A 22,832-nucleotide genomic window follows, 5' to 3' on the forward strand; every position below is an offset into this window, starting at 1 on the left:
ATTGAATTCGATTCTGCTACTCATTTCATGGAAAGACAACTCCTGAGAATATCAGGCCTCACTCCACAAGAGCTACAGCCACCAATACAGCTTTCCTACGAGGAGTGGCTACCAAAGACATTTTAGAAGCTGCTACTTGGAGCTCCATGCATACATTTGCCAAGCATTATAATCTTCCTTTATACTCCAGATCCCGAGCAGGTTTCGCAACTGCTGTTTTACAGGGGATCCTAACTACACCATCATTATCTTAGTGCCTCCTCCTCCAGTTTGGCTATGGTATTCTACCCATATGTTATGACTGCAGATGCATCCTTGAAGGACATAGTACAGTTTTGTACCTACCATAAATGTAGATGTCCGATAGGTATGCATCTGCAGTTAGGATTACCCACCCTCCTTCCCCTCTGTGGTATTCCTAGGGTACTTACCCCACTTTTAGCTAGCTGGGGGAATCTATTATGGTGTATTTGTTTGTATGTATCTATATATATATATATATATATATATATATATATATATATATATATATATATATATATATATATTTTGCTTTCTACTGTTTGGAATTTTCTACATTTATCCAAATTTAGCCTTCCTAGAGGGCACCTGGCATCTGGGGCAAGAAACACGGAGGAAAATGGCGTCGGCTGATGCCTTTATACCCCAGGAGCTATGACGTCGGGTGAAGTGCGACATCAGCCGAGGCCAGACCCAGACTTTGGAATCCGGCCGACCGAGGGGCTGCCTGAGGCAGGACAACCCATATGTTATGACTGCAGATGCATACCTATCGGACATCTACATTTATGGTAGGTACAAAACTGTACTTTTGGTTCCCCGTGAGACCTCCCAGGGTTTTCAGGTAGCTGGGGACTCTGACCCATCCGTGATCAATAATGACATGGATAGCATCAGATAAAGAGTTATGTACTTACCATAACTTGAAATCTGTGCTATCCAGTGTCATTATTCATCACGTTCTCACCCTCTGCCCCCCCCTCCTTCTAGTGACCAGGAGATTTTGGGGGCAGTTTCGTGTGAGTATGTGATCTTGTTACCAGTGTGGAATTGTCCTGGATTGGACTAGTATCTAGCAAACTCGATCTGAAGATTGTGGGTAACAGGAAGTAAGAGGAGGGGAGGAGCTCGAGCTTAGGAGCTGCCGTTGCTGGCTCATATCCAAGGTTGGATCCTAGACCCATTCGTGATAAATAATGATACCAGATAGCACAGAGTCTAAGCTAAATACATAACTCTCTTTCCTAATTTAACCTTGACTTCAAAACTAGGTTTACCAAAGTAAAGGTTCTCAAATTTATCTTTATTAATATAACTTAACAAGAGCAGGATAAAATAATGGATTGCAGACAGATTTCTCTTACTTTGGTTCACATATGCCGAGAAACTGGGTCTATATCAGAATCTCGAAGTCTGACAATATCGAATACGATATTGTCGACACGAGATTACCAAAAGCGCACATCGAACATTTAAACAAAAATCTCCATAAGGGGGAGATTTCCCTTTACTTCAATGTTGTGCGATCTCAGAATTGGTATATTTAAGTAGTGGGGGGTGTGAGGGGCGCAGGGGGGCAAGCGCTTTTGTTTTATTTATTTATTTTTTGTTTGTTAGGGTTCGATGGTTTAATACTTAGATGCATAAAGTTCGATCTTTATGCATTCAAAGTATTAAACCTTCGAGGTTATAATATAGACCCCGAGAAACTACCCTGCTAAGCCCATTTCTTTTGCCCACAGAAAGTTCAGTCCCTCTCATCAGGCCAAGAAACTGCCTAGAAAACCATTCTAAGACATATGTGCTGCCAGTCTCTCCCTGGCCAAGAGTGTCACCTCTTTATATATGAGTGGCAGCTCATTACTACACTGAAATCGGTCATCTCCATTATTCATCTGGATTATAAAATGACTAAGAAGGAAATCCGTCCATTCAAGGGTATCCGTCCCCACCTCACTGTCAGATCAAACAACTGTAGCCATTCATTCAGGCCTGCTCGACCAAGACGCAGCAGAACCTGTGCCAGAACCTGCTCGACCAAGACGCAGCAGAACCTGTGCCAGAACAATACATGAAAATGTGGTCCTATTTAAGGCCTTTCCTGGATCCAAGAAAAAGAGGCGAATGGAGGCCTATATTTGAAGTGTACACTTTCAGCACCTATCTAAAGGTCTGTCCTTCCAAATGCATTCTTCCACAAGACTTTCTGGTGTCCTTGGGTGTAAAGGGTGCCTCCTTCAACATTGCAGATGTTCGTGTTTCACTGTTGCAGTCATCACACTTGGGTTATCTGCCTGCAGCTAGCCCTCACTCACCTCAAATACCAGAGTCTTGGGATTTCTGCATCGGATGCTGATGTTCATCGTGTTACACTGCTGCAGTCATCACACTTGGGTTATCCTGCCGTCAGGCGGTCCCGCAGTCGGCCAGAGTTCCAAAGTCTTGGTCCGGCGTCGATTGCTGTCGCTTCTTCCCTGACGTCACTGCGCCAGGGGTATATAAGAGGCATCCAACGCCATTTTCTTCAGTCTTTCTTGCCGCGCGGTGCCCGAAGCAGAAGCAGTTCGCAAGTGCCGGTCGGCCGACTCCTGAGATTTTCAAATCGAATTTCAGACCGAAGTCTACAATAAAGCTAAGTACCCCGTTGGGGAACCTTTTCTTGCCTCAGTCCAATGTCAGAAAAAGTTAACAATTGCATTTCTTGTGGGAAGCAAATACCTCATAAGGACTTTCATTCTTATTGTATTCCTTGCCTAGGCTCAGACCACGACATCACAGGTTGGCGGTTTTGTGCTAGGTTTAATAAACGAACTATTAAATGTCGGTTTGATTTCGCCCGACATTACTTTGGTAGGAAATTTAATTATACCATGCCGTCAGAGCAACCGACGACCGGCATGCATAAAAAATGCAAGGATAAGATCAGGCAGCCTAGACCCAAACCAGACTCAGAGGCCTCTGCTGGGCCAGTCGCCGGTTCTCCGGTTTTCAGTGAGGCGCCTACGCAGCCCCTGATGACTGCTGATTTAGAACCCCAGACGGCTTCTGATTCCCAAGCAGAGAGTACTGGGACGCCGCAGCCCTCTTCTTTAGGCCCTTCCGACTCCAGAGCAGAAGGAGATTCCGGTGCAGTAGAAACGCCTTCAGTTGCAGAAGGTGTCTTCAGACCAACTACACTCACCATTAAATCTTATGCTAAGCTAAAAACTCCTTTAAAAACAAAAAAGACTGTACATCAGTCTCCAGTACAAGGCCCCATGCCTAAGAAACAGATGCTTAAGATGGCTGAAGATTTAATTACCCTAATCAGGGGTTCCCATCCCCCTCCTGATAAAAGGCCAAGACAAGAGGAGGATTATGCTTCCTCTGACCAGGTTTCTATTTCCTCAAATACTTCTGAGGAACAGGATTACACTTTTCCCCCTTATGAAGACTGTGATGCTGAAGACTCTATTCCCTCAGCATCTCCCCCTGAAGACTACTCCTTTGGGGAAACTTTACATACCATGAGGGAACATTTCCACTGGGAAGGCCAGGACTACTCTGATTCTGAGAAAAGGCTCCGAGAGTTCCTTTTACTACCCCAGCACAGACCACTTGCTATTCCTCCAGTTTTAGACATTGTGGAGGATGTTTACTTGGAGTCTAGTCTATTCTAAATCCAGACTCTCTACCTCCTGATCCAGCCAAACCAGACAGATACTACAGAGTACCTGACTCACACAAATTCCTTTATAAAAGCCCTGTCGCTGACCCAGAAACAATTTCCCAGGGTCCCAATGGGACTAAAGCTTCTATGGCTAAAAATCTTGTGCCCTCTGAAAGGGATTCCAGAGCCCTAGATAGATGGGGAAAGAAAGTATACACCTCAGCTACTCTAGTTATGAGGGCCTTAAATTGCCAGTTTCACATGCTGAAATATCAGCAATTCATGATGTCTCAATTAAAACAAAAAATGAACACACATTCAGAGCAGCCTGATTTCAAGGAAATGCAGGATTTGTTGCATGCAGCTGAACAGGTGGGCAAACATACTTTACAATGTGGATTTGATTCATTGGAAGCTTCTTGTAGAGCAGCAGTGACTGGGTCTCTCATACGTAGACATGCTTGGTTAAAAGAACAAACCCTGCCTGATCATGTTAAAGCAAAGTTATTGGATGCAGCTTTACAGCAGGATGTTTTATTTGGTGTAAAAGCAGAAGAGGTTTTAAAGAAAATGGAGGATAAGGCAAAATCTGTGCAGACTGTCAAGGATTTTTTACAGGATGTCCTTCAAGGATGCATCTGCAGTCCTTACATATGGGTTGTCCTGCCTCAGGCAGCCCTTCGGTTGGCCGGATTCCAAAGTCTGGGTCAGGCGTCAGCTGCTGTCGCCCTTTCCCCGACGTCAGAGCGCCTGGGGTATAAAAGCGTGAGCCGACGCCATCTTCCTCAGTCTTTCTTGCCGCGTGGTTCCTGAAGCAGAAGCAGTTAGCAAGTGCCGGTCGGCCAGCTCCTGTAACTTCAGCTACCGAAGACTTCAAAAGCTAAGTACCCCGTTGGGGACTCTTTCTTGCCTCAGCCGATGTCAGATCAAACGCTTAAAGTTAATAATTGCTTAACTTGTGGGAAACAAATACCTCATAAGGATTTCCATTCTTACTGCCTCCCCTGCCTAGGCCCAGACCACGACGTCTCGGCCTGTACTGCCTGTGCCTCCTTCAATCGACGCACTCTTAGGCGTCGGGCGGAGTTTGCAGAGGAATTTTTTGGGGCTAGTTACTGTTATAATATGCCGTCGGAGACTCCGACTTCTCATTTAACCAAAAAACGGAAGGACAAGGACCGACACTCGCGGAATGTGGTTTCGGATGAAAACACGCCTAGGCCTACCGTGAGTGTCTCGGTCTCAGCTGAAACCGAGTCCTTGGTACTTCCGACCGTGGAAACCGCTCAACCGACAACCTCGGCCCCGGAGGCCTCTTCTGAGTCGGTTATAGAATTTCCCTTGGAAACCGGTGTTCAGGAAACATCCGACACCATTCCCCTAGACAAAACTACACCAGCACATGGAGCAGCCAGGCCTCCTGCATCCATGTCCATAAAAGCATTCACTAGGGCTAAAGCTGCTAAACAGCCAAAATCTCTGCCTCCCAAGGCTATTCCTCAGGGATCCTCTACAGGTTCACAGATTTTAAGTTTAGCTGAGGACCTTATTTCCTTAATTAGAGGCTCTCAGCCTCATCCAGACAGGGGCTCTCAACCTCCTCTAGACAAAAGGCCTAGGGTTGAGCCCACTGATCCCCAGTCCTCTGATGAGGCCTCAGATGGCTCTGCTCTTTCAAGACTACCAGGAGGAGGCCTTTACGGCCTACGAGGATTCTGATGCAGAGGAATCTATTCCCTCTGCCTCCCCTCCTGAAGAGCTGTCCTTTGGGGAGACCCTTCACTCCATGAGAGAGCATTTCCAATGGCAGGGCCAGGAATTCTCCGATTCCAGGAAGAGATTAAGGACTTTTTTGCATTTACCTCAGCATAGACCTTTGGCTATTCCTCCTGTTTTAAATGTTATTGATGATGTGTATTCTGAGTCTAGCATTACCCCTGACTCCCTTCCTCCGGCTCCTGTCAAACCCGATAGGTACTACAGGGTCCCGGACTCACATCATTTCCTTTACAAGGTCCACTCTGCTGACCCAGAAACTATTTCCCAGGACCCTAAAGGGGTTGCAACTGCCACTACTAAAAATCCACTCCCCTCTGAAAGGGAGTCCAGGGCTTTAGAAAGATGGGGTAAAAAAGTGTATACTTCTTCCACTCTTTCTATGAGGGCATTAAATTGTCAATTCCATATGATACAGTACCAGGAGTATTTGTTAGATGAATTGCATAAAAAACTGTCTTCACCTGAACCCCTAGATCGCAAGTCACTTCAGGATCTGGTACATAACTCACAACAGGTTAGCAACCATTTCTTGCAGTGTGGTTATGATGCATTGGAAGCTTCATGTAGGTCAGCAATGACAGGTGCAGTCATACGTAGGCATGCTTGGCTGAAGGAACAAACTCTGCCAGATCATGTTAAAGCAAAGCTTCTGGATGCCCCACTGGAAAAGCAAAAGTTATTTGGCTCCACTGCTCAGGAGGTCTTAAAGAAATTTGAGGAAAAGGCTAAATCTGTACAAACAGTCAAAGATTTTCTCCAGGTCCAACCACCAAGATTCAGCAGAAATTGGCCTTCCAAGAATTGGTCCTTTCCGGACACAGAGAGATTTCAAAGAGGCAAGAACAGGCGTGCCAGAGGTAGAGGGCAAGCTAGAGGCTCCTACAGAGGACGTCAATGGCAGCCTCCTAACCAGAGAGGTAGTGCAGGACCTACAACGGCTGCACAAGGACAGACTCAATGACTTCACCTTGACCCCGCTGACCAGGGCTCAGTTGGAAGCACCTTTGGGCGGAAAGCTATCTTTATTCTCAAGAAATTGGCACAGTATTACAAGGGACAAATGGACACTGCAAATAATAGACAAAGGATACAGGTTCCATTTTCATACATTACCAAAAAGAAAAGGCATGCCAAGCCTGCCACCGAATCAAAGGGCAGAGGCTTTAAAACAAATTGCAACCTATTGCAAATGAAAGCTATAGAAAAGGTTCCTCTCACAGAACAAGGCCAAGGATTTTATTCCAGACTATTCCTTGTCCCAAGAAAAGAAAAACAATGGAGGCCTATTCTCGACTTGTCCGCACTGAATACTTATCTCATTGTGCCAAAATTCAAAATGCTGACCCTACAGCAACTCCTTCCCATGCTGGGCAAGGGGTCTTGGCTGGTAACTCTAGACCTCAAGGAGGCATACCTGCATGTCCCTATCAGACAAAGTTGCAGAAGACACCTCAGATTTCTTGCAGGTTCAGAGTATTATCAATTCTCAGCATTGCCCTTTGGCTTATCTACTGCACCCAGAGTATTCACGAAATGCCTGGCATCAGTAATTGCACACTGCAGACTTCAGGGGATTCAAATATACCCATACCTGAACGACTGCCTTATACAAGCGGACAGCCAACAAACTTTGGTAAAACACTTGAATTATGCCATCCGCCTACTTCAGGCCTTGGGATACACAGTCAACATTCACAAATCAAGACTTGTTCCATCCCAAAGAATAACTTTTCTGGGTGCGGAACTACATACAACCACCCAAATGGCTTTTCTCACAGAAGAAAAACAAAGACAACTACCGGATTACTTCGAAAATCTGACAAAACAAACTCAGCTGACTGCAAGGAAAATCCTGCAGGCCCTGGGTTACATGGCATCGTGCATTCTTCTGATTCCACAAGCAAGGCTGCATATGAGGAAACTACAATGGTACCCAAGGAGTTTATGGTCTCAGCACAGACACAGCCTAGAAGCTTTGATACCACTCATTCCATGCCTTCAAAAGGAATTTCTGTGGTGGGCTCAAGCAAGCCAGTCAAACAGGGGTCTGCCCTTCAGCAAACCAATAACCAGCCAAACCATTACATCGGATGCTTCAGACCATGGATGAGGAGCACACATGGAGGGCAGATGCATCCAAGGACTATGGTCACAGAAAGAATTGCGCATGCACATAAACCAAAAGGAAATGCTGGCAGTGATACATGCAATCGAGGCCTTCAAACACTTTCTGCATCAAGGCCACCTGCTAATAAGGACAGACAATACCACAGTTATGTGGTACATAAACAAGCAAGGAGGTACCCATTCCTACCCTCTTTGCAGGCTGGCAATGAATCTTTGGGAACTTTCCCTAAAACTCAATATAGAGCTGCAATCCCAGTTTGTGCCAGGAAAAGACAATATACTGGTGGACAGCCTAAGCAGGAATATCATGGATCCACACGAATGGATATTGCACCCAGACATCTTCCTTCAGATAACACAATCATGGGGCAGGCCCGACATAGATCTTTTTGCCTCCCACCACAACCATCAGCTGAAGAAATTCTGCTCAAGGACATACCACCCACAAGCATGGAAAGTGGACGCCCTCTCTTTCAGCTGGAATACTCTAACAGTGCATGCATTTCCACCTCTTCCACTAATGACCAAGGTCTTGCTGAAAATCAGGACAGAGCAGCCAAAAGTGATTCTGATAGCTCCGAACCGGCCAAGACAGCACTGGTACCCACTGTTAAGGAGCATGTCATGCACGAAACCGTGGCCTGTACCACAATGGTCACTACTTCTGACACAGCACAATTACAAAACTCTGCACTCCAGCCTGAAAACCCTGCAGCTGACAGCCTGGAGAATACCTTGACTCCTCACCAGGAAAAGCTATCCAAGAGAGTGAAGGATATCATCATGGAAGCTCGCAGGCCTTCCACAAGAAAGGCATATTCAGCAAAATGGAAAAGATACCGCACTTGGAGCACCGCAAAGGGCCTAGATGCGACAGTGATGAGCATGACACATATCCTGGAATACTTGGCAGAAATGCTCCACAATGGCCTTTCTTACTCTTCCATAAAAATTCATGCTTCAGCAATTTCAGCAGAATACAATACTGATCCACCTGTCTTCTCTCATCCTCTGCTAAGGCAGTTTCTAAGAGGAATTAAAAACATCAATCCTCCAAGGAAACCACCAGTACCTACATGGGACCTTAACTTCATGTTGGAAAAGTTAACTCTACCTCCCTTTGAACCAGCAGCATCTTCAGAACTACAGTTCCTGTCTTGGAAGACTGCCTTCCTTCTGGCCATAACCTCAGCAAGAAGAGTATCTGAATTGCAGGCCCTCATGGCAGTACAACCATTTCTTATTTTTCATCAGGACAGAGTCTCTCTGAGAACCAATCCTTCATTCATGCCAAAGGTGGTATCCAGGGTCTCATTGAACCAAGCTATTCACCTGCCTACCTTCTTTCCAAATCCACAAAATAAGGGGGAGAAACTTCTGCATACCCTGGACATTCACAGACAGTTGTGCTACTACTTGGACAGAACTAAGTCTTACAGAAAAACTGACCAGCTCTTTGTAGCATATGCTGCTGGTATACAATGAAAAGCAATTTCCAAACAGACAATTTCAAAATGGATAGGGAATTGCATTTGATTCTGCTACTCTTTTCATGGCAAAACTGTGCCAGCTAACATTAGACGTCATTCCATCAGAGCCACAGCCACCTCCACAGCCTTCTTAAGAGGGGTGGCTACCAAAGACATTTTAGAAGCTGCTACATGGAGCTCCGTGCATACATTTTCCAAGCATTACAAATTACCTTTATATTCCAGATCCAGAGCAGGCTTTGCTACGGCAGTCCTGCAGGGCAATTTAGCTACACCATCCTTTTCTTAGATCCTACCACCCCCAGCTTGGCTATGGTATTCTACCCATATGCAAGGACTGCAGATGCATCCTTGAAGGACATAGTACAGTTTTGTACCTACCATAAATGTAAATGTCCGATAGGTATGCATCTGCAGTCAGGTTTACCCTCCCTCATTCCCCTCTGTGGTATTTCTTGGGTACTTATCCCTCTTATAGCTAGCTGGGGTTATCTATTATGGTGTATTTGTTTTATATTACTGTGCATGTTTGGAATTTTTTTGCATCTCTCCAAATTTAGCCTTCCTTAGAGGGCACCTGGCATCTGGGGCAAGAAAAACTGAGGAAGATGGCGTTGGCTGACGCTTTTATCACCAGGCGCTCTGACGTCGGGGAAAGGGCGACATCAGCCGACACCGGACCCAGACTTTGGAATCCGGCCGACCGAAGGGCTGCCTGAGGCAGGACAACCCATATGTAAGGACTGCAGATGCATACCTATGACATCTACATTTATGGTAGGTACAAAACTATACTTTCAACCCCCTCGTTTCAGCAGAAATTGGTCAACAAAAAACTGGTCCTTTCCAGCTTCTGACAGACCACAGAGGGGCAAATACAGACGCCCAAGGGGCAGAGGTCAGTCACAAGGCCCTTATAAACCTTGCCAATGGGGGGCCGCTACCCAGAAAGGAGGAGAAGACAGGCACCAAAGGCCCCAAGCTAACAGAAGACAAACACAATGACTTAACCCTCAGACTGCCAAGCAAATCTCTCTTGGCTGCTCCCTTGGGAGGAAAATTAGCACTTTTTGCAGACAACTGGCACATCATCACAAAAGACAAATGGGTCCTAAACATTGTCTCACAAGGATACAGATTCCACTTTCACACCTTGCCAAGGATAAAAGGAATGCCAAACCTGCTACCAAATCAATGGGCAGAGGCACAAAAGCAATTACAGCTCTCATGGACATGAGAGCCATTCAACAGGTACCTACACAGGAGCAAGGACAAGGATTTTACTCAAGACTCTTCCTAGTCCCAAGAAAGGACAAAGCATGGAGACCCATTCTGGATCTTTCAATTCTGAACACCTATCTGCAAGTACCAAAATTCAAGATGCTAACACTACAGCAGCTTCTTCCCATGCTGGGCAAGAAGGCTTGGCTAGTAACGTTGGATCTCAAGGAGGCATACCTGCATGTCCCTATCAGACAAAATTGCAGAAGATACCTCCGTTTCATTGCAGGTTCAACCCATTATCAAGTCTCTGCACTGCCCTTTGGCTTATCTGCTGCACCCAGGGTCTTCACAAAATGCCTGGCACCAGTGATTGCATACTGCAGACAGAGGAATTCAAATATACCCATACCTGGACGACTGCCTTAGTCAAGCAGAAAGCAAGGACATTCTTTTAAAGTATCTGGCATTTGTCAAACACCTTTTAAGTTGCCAAGGGTACACAGTAAACGAAAAGAAATCAAAACTAGTGCCCTCACAGAACATAATATTCCTGGGTGCCAGTTTGAATACAACGGCCTAGATGGCTTATCTCATGCCAGACAAGCAACAACAGCTGACTCAATACTTCAAAATGATGGCAACAAAGACCCAACTCCCTGCAAGAAAAATTCTGCAGGCCTTGGGATTCATGGCATCTTGCATACTCCTAATACCATTTGCAAAACTGCATATGAGGAAATTACAATGGTACCTGAAAAGCATATGGGCTCAGCACAGCCACAGCTTGGAAACAATGATACCACTCATTCCCTGCCTTCAACAGGAGTTTCTGTGGTGGGCACAGGCATGTCACCTCAGCAAGGGTCAGCCTTTTACCTTACCCACAGCCAGGCAAACGATAACAACAGATGCATCAGACTATGCCTGGGGAGCACACATGGCAGGACAGTGCATTCAGGGCAAATGGGATACAGATCAAAGGCATCTGCATATCAATCAAAAAGAAATGCTAGCTGTACAGAATGCCCTAACAGCTTTCAAGGACCTCCTACATCCAGGACAACTCCTAATAAAGATGGACAATACCACAGTAATGTGGTACATAAGCAAGGGGGCACACACTCCTACCCCCTATGCAGGCAAGCAATGACCTTGTGGAACACAGCACTGACTTACCAAGTTCAACTACAAGCACAATTCCTGCCAGGAAAGAAAAACACATTGGCAGACGACCTAAGCAGAAACATCATGGATCCCCACAAGTGGAAACTAGATCCACAAGTATTTGCAATGATAACTCAAAAATGGGGACGCCCAGACATAGATCTGTTTGCCAACCCCCAAAACTACCAACTTCGAAAATTTTGCACAAGGACATTCCACCCACTAGCTTGGCTTGGAAAGTGGACGCCCTCTCATTCAGTTGGAAAACATTAACAGTGTATGGCTTTCCTCCACTGCCTCTTCTAGCAAAGGTGCTGCTGAAAGTCAGATTAGAGAGGCTGCAAATGATACTCATTGCTCCAGACTGGCCACGCCAGCACTGGTATCCAATACTAAGGAACATGGCCCACGGCCCACCATGGATTTTACCCCAAATTCCTCACCTGCTCACTCAGCAAAACAATCAGATTCTACACAGCCAGCTCAAGACTTTAAATCTGGCTGCATGGCAAATTGCCTAAGCAACCAGCCAACACCTCTATCTAAAGCTGTTATGGATGTCATTCTGGAGGCCAGGAGGCCCAGCACCAGGAAAGCCTATTCAGACAAATGGAAAAGATTTTGCGCCTGGAACCAGGCTAAAGGCCAAAATCCCCTTTTTCCAAACATTTCTCAGATTCTACAATATTTAACTGAAATGTTGCACAAAGGACTTTCTTTTTCATCTATTAAGATCCACGCCTCAGCAATTTTAGCTCATTACAACACGGATCCTCCTTTATTTTCACATCCACTCCTAAGACAGTACGTCAGAGGGGCTAAGAACATAAGACCACCCAGGAGAGCACCAACACCCACTTGGGATCTCAACTTTGTTCTGGAAAAGCTTACACCGCCGCCCTTTGAACCAGCTATTTCAGCTGATTTAAAGTTTCTATAATGGAAAACTGCCCTGCTACTAGCAATAACCTCAGCTAGAAGAGTCTCAGAGCTACAGGCACTAATGGCAGTGGAGCCTTTCCTCATTTTTCATCAAGACAAAGTTGCTCTATGAACTAATCCTTCCTTTATGCCAAAGATGGTATCCAGTGTGGCCCTAAACCAAACCATTCATTTATCCACCTTTTTCCCAAACCCCCAGAACAAAGGAGAAAGACTCCTGCACTCTTTGGGCATTCACAGGCAATTACGTTACTACTTGGATAAAACTAAGGCTTTCAGAAAATCTGACCAGCTCTTTGTATCCTATGCTGCAGGATCACAAGGAAAGGCTATCTCAAAACAGATCATTTCAAAATGGATAGGACATTGTATACGTTTCTGCTACACACATCATGGGAAATCCGGTACCTGCTAGCATTAGGTCCCACTCCACCAGGGCTACAGCTACATCAACAGCCTTTCTCAGGGGAGTACCAACCAAGGATATTTTGGAAGCTGCAACTTGGAGTTCAGTGCACACCTTCACCAAACACCATCACTTACCTCTATACTCTAAGACTAGAGCTGGCTTTGCCACTGTAGTTCTGCAGGGCCTACTAGCTTCTCCAAACCCTGTTTAACTCCACCACCCATGCTTAGCTTTGGGATTCAACCCAAGTGTGATGACTGCAGCAGTGTAACACAATGAACATAGTACAGTTTTGTACCTACCATAAATGTAGATGATCGAGTGTTCACACTGTTGCAGTCCAGGTTACCCTCCCTCCATCCCCTCTGAACTAGCTGAACTTTTCTATACCTTTCTATCTGATACAATCTTTGTGGTGTATTTGCTTGTAACTGAAGGTGTTCTTTGTATTTTCTTTACATGTTTTATTGGCAATATGTATTGACCACCTACTGGGGGGCACCTGACATCTGGGGCAAGAAAAACTGAAGAAAATTGTGTCAGATGCCTATTATATACCCCTGGCGCACTGACGTCAGGGAAGAAGCGACAGCAACCGACACCGAACCAAGACCCTGGAACTCTGGCCGACTGCGGGGCCGCCTGACGGCAGGATAACCCAAGTGTGATGACTGCAGCAGTGTGAACACTCGAACATCTACATTTATGGTAGGTAGAAAACTGTACTTTGCCTCTTCCGTGACATCGGGTCATCAGGGGTATAAAACATGCAGTCGACGGCATTACATCAGCTTTTCGTGCCGCATGGGAGCCCGAAGCAGAAGCAGTTCACAAGTGCCAGTCAGCTGCTACCTGAAATTTTCATTGCTCTTGTTTCAAACCTGAAGTCTTCTAAAGCTAAGTACCCCTTTGGGGATCCTTTTTTCTTGCTTTAACCGATGTCAGAAAAAGTTAACAATTGTCTTGTCTGTGGAAAGCAAATACCTCACAGAGATTTTCATTCTTACTGCATCACCTGTTTAGGCCCAGACCACGACGTTCCTCGCTGTCGGTTTTGTGCCTTGTTTAGTGCCCAAACTATTCATCGTCGGACTATCTTTGTCACTAAATTCTTTTGCTGTCGTTTTCCATGTTCCGAAATGGCTTCGATAAGTCATCCGACTACCAATCTTCCGAAAAAACGTAAGGATAAAGACAGACAGACTGGATAGGTCCAAAACTGCCGACAACACTTCCATTAAGCTAGTTGCCAGTCCGCCGGTACTCAATAAGGTGCCTTTGCAGCCCCTGATGCCCACTTCTACAGATTCACAGGCCTCTGCTGAGACCCATTCAGAGTCCGGTATGCCACAAGATGCTTCTTCGACTATGGAACCTACAGATGTCTCTACTTTGGATGGGTCCGGAGCCGCTGTGCAGGCACCGGCTTCTGAGGGTTTATTCCGACCTTCCAATGTTCGAATTAAATTGACAACTTTGTTTCTGACTCAAACTACCGAGTTTCTCAGGCCCAGATTTCACACTACACCTAGAAAACTGACAACCAAAGCGCATGCTCAAGCTCCCATGCCACAGAAACAAATGCTTGGAATGGCTGAAGACCTTATAACCTTAATTAGGGGAAGCCAGCCTTCCCGTTCTAAAAGACAAAAAATTGATTTTCCTTCTGATTCTACAGACCATGAGTTTGATCCCTCTGATTACCAGGACTTACCCTTATATACCTATGAGGATTCCATTCCCTCTGCCTCCCCTACAGAGGATTTTTCTTTTGGTTAAACTTTGCATACCATAAGAGAGCATTTCTACTGGGAATGCCAGGACTACCCTTAGTCTAAAATGAGACTCAGAATTTTTAGACTTGCCTCAGCACAGACCTCTAGCTATGCCCCCTGTCCTGGATGTTGTAGATGGTGTCTTCATGGAATCCAGTCTTAGTCCTGATACTTTGCCACCAGCTCCTAGAAAGCCTGACAGGTACTACAGAGTACCTGACTCTCAGAAATTTCTCTTTAAGAATCCCACTGTGGATCCAGAGACCATTTCCCAGGGACCTAAAAGCATTAAGGCTACTATAGCCAAAAACCCTGCCCCTTCGGACAGGGATTCTAGAGCTTTAGACAGATGGGGTAAGAAGGTATATACCTCTGCAACTTTTGCCATCAGAGCTTTGAATTGCCAGTTTCACATGTTGAAGTACCAGCAGCATATTATGGGACTAATTAAACAAAAAATGTTGTTGCTTCCAGATTGTGCAGAAAACAGATTTACAAGAGTTAATGCATTCTGTAAACCAAGTTAGTAAACATACTTTGCAGTGTGGTTTTGATGCCTTAGAAGCATCTTGCAGTGCTGCTGTCACTGGGTCTGTACTGATAAGGCATGCTTGGCTGAAGGAACAAATCTTGCCAGACCATGTCAAAGCAAAATTATTAGATGCTCCATTACACCAGGATCAAAAGCAGAAGTTCTTAAAAAGATGGAGGATAAAGCTAAAATCTATGCAAACTGTTAAAGATTTCTTACAGGTGCAGCCACCTAGATTAAGTAGGCATTGACCTTCTAAAAACTGGTCCTTTCCAGTCCCTCCCAGGCCTTCAAAGTCCAAACCCAGGGGCAAAAGACCACCAAGACTGCACTCTCAGGGTATGCAGAGATCTAAACAATGGAGTGCTCCCTCCTCAAAAACAGGGAGTGGTAAGCCACCCCCTTATGGAAAAAGTTCACAATGACTTGTCTATCATCCTTCCCAGCCATGCCCAAGTACTTACAGCCCTAGGAGGAAAACTCGCCCTGCATGCAAAAAACGAAGTACATTACACAGGACCGATGGGTCCTAAACATTGTATCCCAGGGATACAGATTCTACTTCCACTCACTGCCACCCCCAAGCGGGATGCCAGACCTTCCTCCAAACCAGTGGTCAGAGGCTCAAAAGCAAGTAATTTCTCTTCTCAGTATCAGGGCTATTCAACCTGTGCCAATAGAGCAAAGGGGACAGGGTTTCTACTCCAGACTGTTCTTGGTGCCCAGAAAAGAGAGTTTTTGGTGCCCTATCCTGGATCTGTCAATTCTCAACACCTTCCTGGTGGTCCCAAAATTCAAAATGCTCACATTGCAACAGCTTCTTCCTATGCTAGCCAAGAATCCCTGGCTAGTCACCCTCGACTTGAAAGAAGCATATCTGCACATCCCCATAAGGGAATCTTGCAGATAATATCTACTTTTCAGGGCAGGCGCTATACACCATCAGTTCTCTGCACTTCCCTTTGGCTTATCTACTGCGCCCAGGGTGTTCACAAAGTGCCTGGCTCCAGCCATTGCATACTGCAGGCAGAGAAATATTCAAATTTACCCATACTTGGACTATTTCCTGATTCAGGCGGACAATCAGAAATTGCTACTTCAGCACCTGGCGTTTGTAAAGAGACTCCTAACTTCTGTGGGGTACACCATCAACGAAAAGAAATTGCAACTGGTGCCCAGCCAAAAGATTGTATTCCTGGGAGCAAGCTTGAACACAACTTCCCAGATGGCATTCCTCACTCCAAAAAAACAGGCTTATTTGACAAACTACTTCAAGCTGATGGCCACCAAAACCCAGCTATCTGCAAGAAAAATACTGCAAGCCCTAGGGTTCATGGCCTCATGCATTCTAATTCCATATGCAAGACTGCATATGAGGAAACTTCAGTGGTACTTAAAACGTCTGTGGTGTCAACATTTGCAGGACATGGAAACAGTGATTCCTATCATTCCTTGCCTAAGGGCAGAGTTCCTTTGGTGGGCAGAGGCATGCAACCACAAGGGACTTCCTTTCACTCAACCCCCCCCCCCCCCTGCCGACCAAACCCTGACAACAGACACATCAGACTATGCATGGGGGGCTCACATGGCAGGCAAATGGAGCCCAGAACAAATTCCCCTGCATATCAATCAAAAAGAAATGTTAGCTGTACAGAATGCTCTGACACCCTTCAAATACCTTATCCTTCCAGGACAACTCCTGGTAAAAACAGACAACACAACAAATGTTCATCGTGTTACACTGCTGCAGTCATTACACTTGGGTTATCCTGCCGTCAGGCGGTCCCGCAGTCGGCCTGAGTTCCAAAGTCTTAGTCTGGCGTTGGTTGCTGTCGCCTCTTCCCTGACGTCAGTGCGCCAGAGGTATATAAGATGCATCCGACGCCATTTTCTTCAGTCTTTCTTGCCGCACGGTGCCCGAAGCAGAAGCAGTTCGCAAGTGCCGGTCGGCCGACTCCTGAGATTTTCAAAGTCGAATTTCAGATCCGAAGTCTTCAATAAAGCTAAGTACCCCATTGGGGAAACTTTCTTCTTGCCTCAGACCGATGTCAGAAAAAGTTAATAATTGTATTTCTTGTGGGAAGCAAATACCTCATAAGGACTTCCACTCTTACTGTATTCCATGCCTAGGTCCTGATCATGACGTCACTAGTTGTCGGTTTTGTGCTAGATTTAACAAACTCACTATAAAAAGACGTTTTGATTTTGCTTTGCACTACTTTGGCCGAAGGTTCAATTATACGATGCTGTCAGATCAGCCGACGACCTGAATACTGAAAAAACGCAAAGACAAGGATAAAGACAGGCATCCGAGGTCCAAAACCTACGACGAAACCTCTTCTAGGCCAGTCGCCGGTTCTCAATGAGGCGCTTTCGCAGCCCCTGACACCCACTACCTCAGAGCCACAGGCAGCTGCCGACTCCTACGTGGAGACATCTAGGCCTCTGGAAACTCAAGGTATTGGGCTTACGGAAACTAATCCCTCAGCTGGGTCCGGAGCCGTTGAGCAGGCATCGGCTTCTGAGGGTGTTTTCAGACCTTCACAACTTACCATTAAAACAACAGCCAAGACAAAGGTACCATTAAAGACAAAGAAACAAGTACAGCGTTCTCCTGGACAGTCCTCCATGCCTAAGAAACAGATGCTTAAAATGGCCGAAGACCTCATTACTCTAATCAGGGGTTCCCATCCCCCTCCTGAGAAAAGGCCCAGGCAGGATACAGACTATGATTCCTCTGATCAGGTTTCCATTTCCTCTGATTCCTCTTCAGACCAGGGATACTCTCTCCCCACCTATGAGGACTCTGATGCTGAAGAATCTATCCCTTCAGCCTCTCCTCCTGAGGATTACTCTTTTGGGGAAACTTTACATACCATGAGGGAGCATTTCCATTGGGAAAGCCAGGATTATTCAGAATCCAAGAAAAAGCTCAGGGATTTCCTCTTATTGCCTCAACACAGGCCCCTGGCTATTCCGCCTGTGCTAGATATTGTGGATGATGTGTTCTCTGAATCCAGTTTATCTCCTGACTCTTTGCCCCCCTGCTCCAGCCAAGTCAGATAGGTATTGGAGTCCCTGACTCTCACAAGTTTCTTTACAAAAACCCTTCTGCTGATCCAAAAACTATTTCCCAGGGTCCAAAAGGGGTTAAGGCTTCCATTGCAAAAAATCCAGTACCCTCTGACAGGGATTCCAGAGCTTTGGATAGATGGGGGAAGAAAGTATACACTTCTGCAACTTTAGCAGTAAGAGCTTTAAATTGCCAGTTTCACATGCTTAAATACCAACAATATTTAATGGCTCAGTTAAAACAGCAAATGCTTGCAAGCTCAGAAGCTCCTGATTGTAAAGAAATGCAGGATTTATTGCATGCAGTTGAACAGGTGGGAAAACATACTCTGCAATGTGGTTTTGATTTTTTAGAGGCCTCTTGTAAAGCCGCAGTTACAGGTTCTGTGATTCGAAGACATGCTTGGTTAAAAGAACAAAGTTTACCTGATCATGTTAAGGCAAAATTATTGGATGCTCCTTTGCAGCATGATTCTTTGTTTGGTGTTAAGGCAGAAGAGGTGTTAAAGAAAATGGAGGATAAAGCTAAATCTATGCAAACAGTCAAGGATTTCTTACATGTACAGCCACCTCAGTTTAGCAGAAAGTGGTCAACAAAGAATTGGTCCTTTCCATTGTCAGACAGGCCACAGAGAGGCAGATCTCAACCCCAAGGCTCAAACAGACAACGACAGTGGGGCACCTCAACCCCAAAAGGTGGTGAGGACAAATCTCAACCTTACAGGAAACAGCCACAATGACTTTCCCCTTCGTATGCCAAGCACGTCCCTTCTGGAAGCCCCCTTAGGGAGAAAACTAGCACTTTTTTCTCAAAACTGGCAAACAATCACCCAAGACAAATGGGTCCTGAATATTGTGTCTCAAGGTTACAGATTCCACTTTCATACTTTACCAAGGTTAAAAAGAATGCCAGACCTGCCACAAAATCAATGGGCAGAGGCACAAAAACAAATTTCAGCCCTCATGGACATGAGAGCTATTCAAAAAGTACCACAACAGGAACAAGGACAAGAATTTTACTCTGACTCTTCCTGGTCCCCAGAAAGGACAAGGCCTGGAGGCCCATACTAGATCTTTCAATTCTGAATACTTACCTGGATATTCCAAAATTCAAAATGTTGACACTACAGCAGCTTCTACCCATGATGGGCAAGAAGGCTTGGCTTGTTACTCTGGACCTCAAAGAGGCATACCGGCATGTCCCCATCAGACAAAATGGCAGAAGATACCTCAGATTCAAAGCTGGTACAATGCAAAGTGCCTGGCACCAGTAATTGCATTTTGCAGACAAAAAGGAATCCAAATATATCCATACCTGGATGACTGCCTCATTCAAGCAGAGATAAAGGACATTCTTCTACAGCATCTGGCGTTTGTAAAAAGGTTGCTAATTTCTCTGGGGTACACAGTAAACGAAAAGAAGTCAAAACTAGTACCCTCGCAACAGATTATATTCTTGGGTGCCAGCTTAAATACAACGGCCCGGATGGCTTACCTCACGCCAGACAGACAAGTTCAACTAACTCAATATTTTCAATTGCTGGCAACAAAGTCCCATCTCCCTGCAAGAAAAATTCTGCAGGCCCTGGGATTCATGGCATCCTGCATACTACTAATACCATATGCCAGACTGCATATGGGGAAATTACAGTGATACCTGAAAAGTGTTCGGACTCAACACTCTCACAGTTTAGAAGCAGTAATACCAATGATTCCCTGCCTACAACAGGAGTTTTGATGGTGGGCACAGGCATGTCACCTAAACAAGGGTCAGGCTTTTACCCAACCCACAGCCAGGCAAAGTCTAACAATAGATGCTTCAGATTACTCCTGGGGGAGCACACATGGCAGGAAAATGCATTCAGGGCAAGTGGACCACAGACCAGATGCATCTTCACATCAATCAAAAAGAGATGTTGGCTGTTCAAAAGGCCCTAACAGCTTTCAAGGACCTTCTGCATGCAGGACAATTATTAAAGACAGACAACACCACAGTAATGTGGTACATAAACAAGCAATGGGGCACTCATTCTTACCCCCTATGCAGACAAGCCATGACCTTGTGGAACACAGCTCTAACCTATCAAGTTCACCTGCAAGCACAATTCCTGCCAGGAAAGAAAAATACTCTGGCAGACGATCTAAGCAGAAATATCATGGACCCTCACGAATGGAAATTGAATCCACAAATCTTCAGCATGGTAACGCAAAAGTGGGGATGCCCAGACATAGATCTTTTTGCCTCCCCACTGAATTGCCAACTACAAAAATTCTGCACAAGGACTTATCACAAACAAGCATGGAAAGTGGACGCTCTTCTGTTCAGCTGGAAAAACCTAAAAGTTTATGCCTTCCCGCCACTGCCTCTCCTTTCAAAGGTACTCCTAAAAGCCAGACAAGAAAAAACAGAGATGATCCTGATTGCTCCAGACTGGCCACGCCAGCACTGGTACCCTATCTTAAGGAACTTGGCTCAAGGCCTACCATGGATTTTGCCTCAAATTCCACACCTTCTGACTCAGCAAAATAATCAGATCCTGCACGGTCAGCTCAAAACACTAAACCTGGCTGCATGGCAGATACATTAGTCAAACAGGCAACACCTCTCTCTAAAGCTGTTATGGATGTCATTTTGGAGGCCAGGAGGCCTAGCACCAGGAAAGCTTACTCAGAAAAATGGAAGAGATTCTGCGCCTGGAACCAGGCTCAAAGCCTTGACCCTCTTGTTCCAAACATTCCTCAGATTTTACAATATTTAACTGAGATGCTGGTCAGAGGCTTATCCTTCTCATCGATTAAGATCCACACCTCTGCCATTTCAGCACATTACAACACTGATCCTCCTTTATTCTCTCATCCCTTGCTAAAGCAGTACCTCAGAGGGGCTAAAAACATAAGACTGCCCCGGAGAGCACCAACACCAACTTGGGACCTCAATTTTATTTTGGAAAAACTGACCCTACCACCTTTTGAGCCAGCCAATACAGCCGATCTAAAATTTTTATCATGGAAAACAGCTGGCAGTAACTTCAGCACGAAGAGTCTCAGAGCTACAGGCATTAATGGCAGTGGAACCTTTTATAATATTTCATCAGGACAGGGTATCTTTAAGGACAAACCCTACCTTTATGCCAAAGCTGGTATCTAGTGTGGCTCTTAACCAAACCATCCATTTGCCAACTTTTTATCCAAACCCCCAGAATAAAGGGGAGAAACTTCTGCATTCTTTGGACATACACAGGCAACTACGCTTCTGCTTGGACAAAACAAAGGCTTACAGGAAAACTGAGCAACTGTTTGTAGCATATGCTGCAGGATCACAGGGGAAGGCTATCTCCAAGCAGACTATATCCAAATGGATAGGACACTATATTCCGTACTGCTACACACAGCATGGAAAATCAGTCCCAAATAACATTAGGCCACATTCCACCAGGGCAACAGCCACTTCAACAGCCTTTCTCAGAGGAGTACCTACCAAGGAAATTTTGGAGGCTGCAACTTGGAGTTCAGTGCACACCTTTACTAAGCACTACCACCTGCCTCTTTACTCTAAATCCAGAGCAGGATTTGCTACTGCAGTTCTGCAGGGCCTCATAGCCAATCCTAACTCTTTATAGACCAGCCACCCAACCTCAGCTTTGGGATTCTACCCAAGTGTAATGACTGCAGCAGTGTAACACGATGAACATAGTACAGTTTTGTACCTACCATAAATGTAGATGTTCGAGTGTTCACACTGCTGCAGTCCAGGTAACCCTCCCTCCATCCCCTCTGAACTAGCTGGACTTATCTATACCTTTCTATCCTATACAACCTTTGTGGTGTATTTGCTTGTAACTGAAGGTATTGTTTTTATTTTTATATGTATATTTTTTATTAGCAATATGCATTGCCTACCTATTGGGGGCATCTGACTTCTGTGGCAAGGAAAACTGCAGAAAATGGCGTTGGATGCATCTTGTATACCCCTGGCGTACTGACGTCAGGGAAGAGGTGACAGCAACCGGCACCGGACCAAGACTTTGGAACTCTGGCCGACTGCGGGACCGCTTGACGGCAGGATAACCCAAGTGTAATGACTGCAGCAGTGTGAACACTCGAACATCTACATTTATGGTAGGTACAAAACTGTACTTTCCTGGATCCAGGCTAAAGAAGCTGAACCAGCACAGCCCTCCTTACCTCTCATCCTGGATTACCTAGCAGACTTATTTCACAGGGCCCTATCCTTCTTTTCTGTTAAAATTCATGCCTCTGCCATCTCTGCTCATTACAGCACAGAGCCACCTTTTTTTCTCACACCCTCTCATCAAACAGTCCCTAAGAGGGACTAGCAACTTAAGGCCAGCCAGAAGAGCTTCTACCCCAGCTTGGGACCTAAACTTTGTGTTGGAAAAGGTTACATTTCCCCCTTTTGAGCCTGCAGCTTCAGCAGAGTTAAAATTCCTCTCTTGGAAAACTGCCTTGCTTCTGACCATCACTTCAGCTAGAAGAGTGTCTGAGCTACAGGCACTCATGGCTGTGGAACCCTTCATCTTTTTTTATGCTGACAGGGTCTCACTCAGGACTAACCCAACTTTCATGCCTTAAGTGGTGTCCAGTGTGGTTCTCAACCAATCTATTCATTTGCCCACCTTTATCCCTA

The 22,832-nt window shown here is 45.5% G+C and overlaps 1 protein-coding gene across 2 annotated transcripts in view; it reads left to right on the plus strand.

The window, feature by feature from the left end:
* HNRNPC (heterogeneous nuclear ribonucleoprotein C) overlaps nucleotides 1-22,832 on the plus strand; it is a 1,329,577-nt gene that overhangs the window by 1,195,096 nt on the left and 111,649 nt on the right. The gene's annotated exons all lie outside the window — the stretch shown is intronic.

The sequence above is a fragment of the Protopterus annectens genome, chromosome 16.part0 (genome assembly GCF_019279795.1).
Source record: "Protopterus annectens isolate FY-2018-M chromosome 16.part0, PAN1.0, whole genome shotgun sequence".
NCBI lineage: Eukaryota > Metazoa > Chordata > Ceratodontiformes > Protopteridae > Protopterus > Protopterus annectens.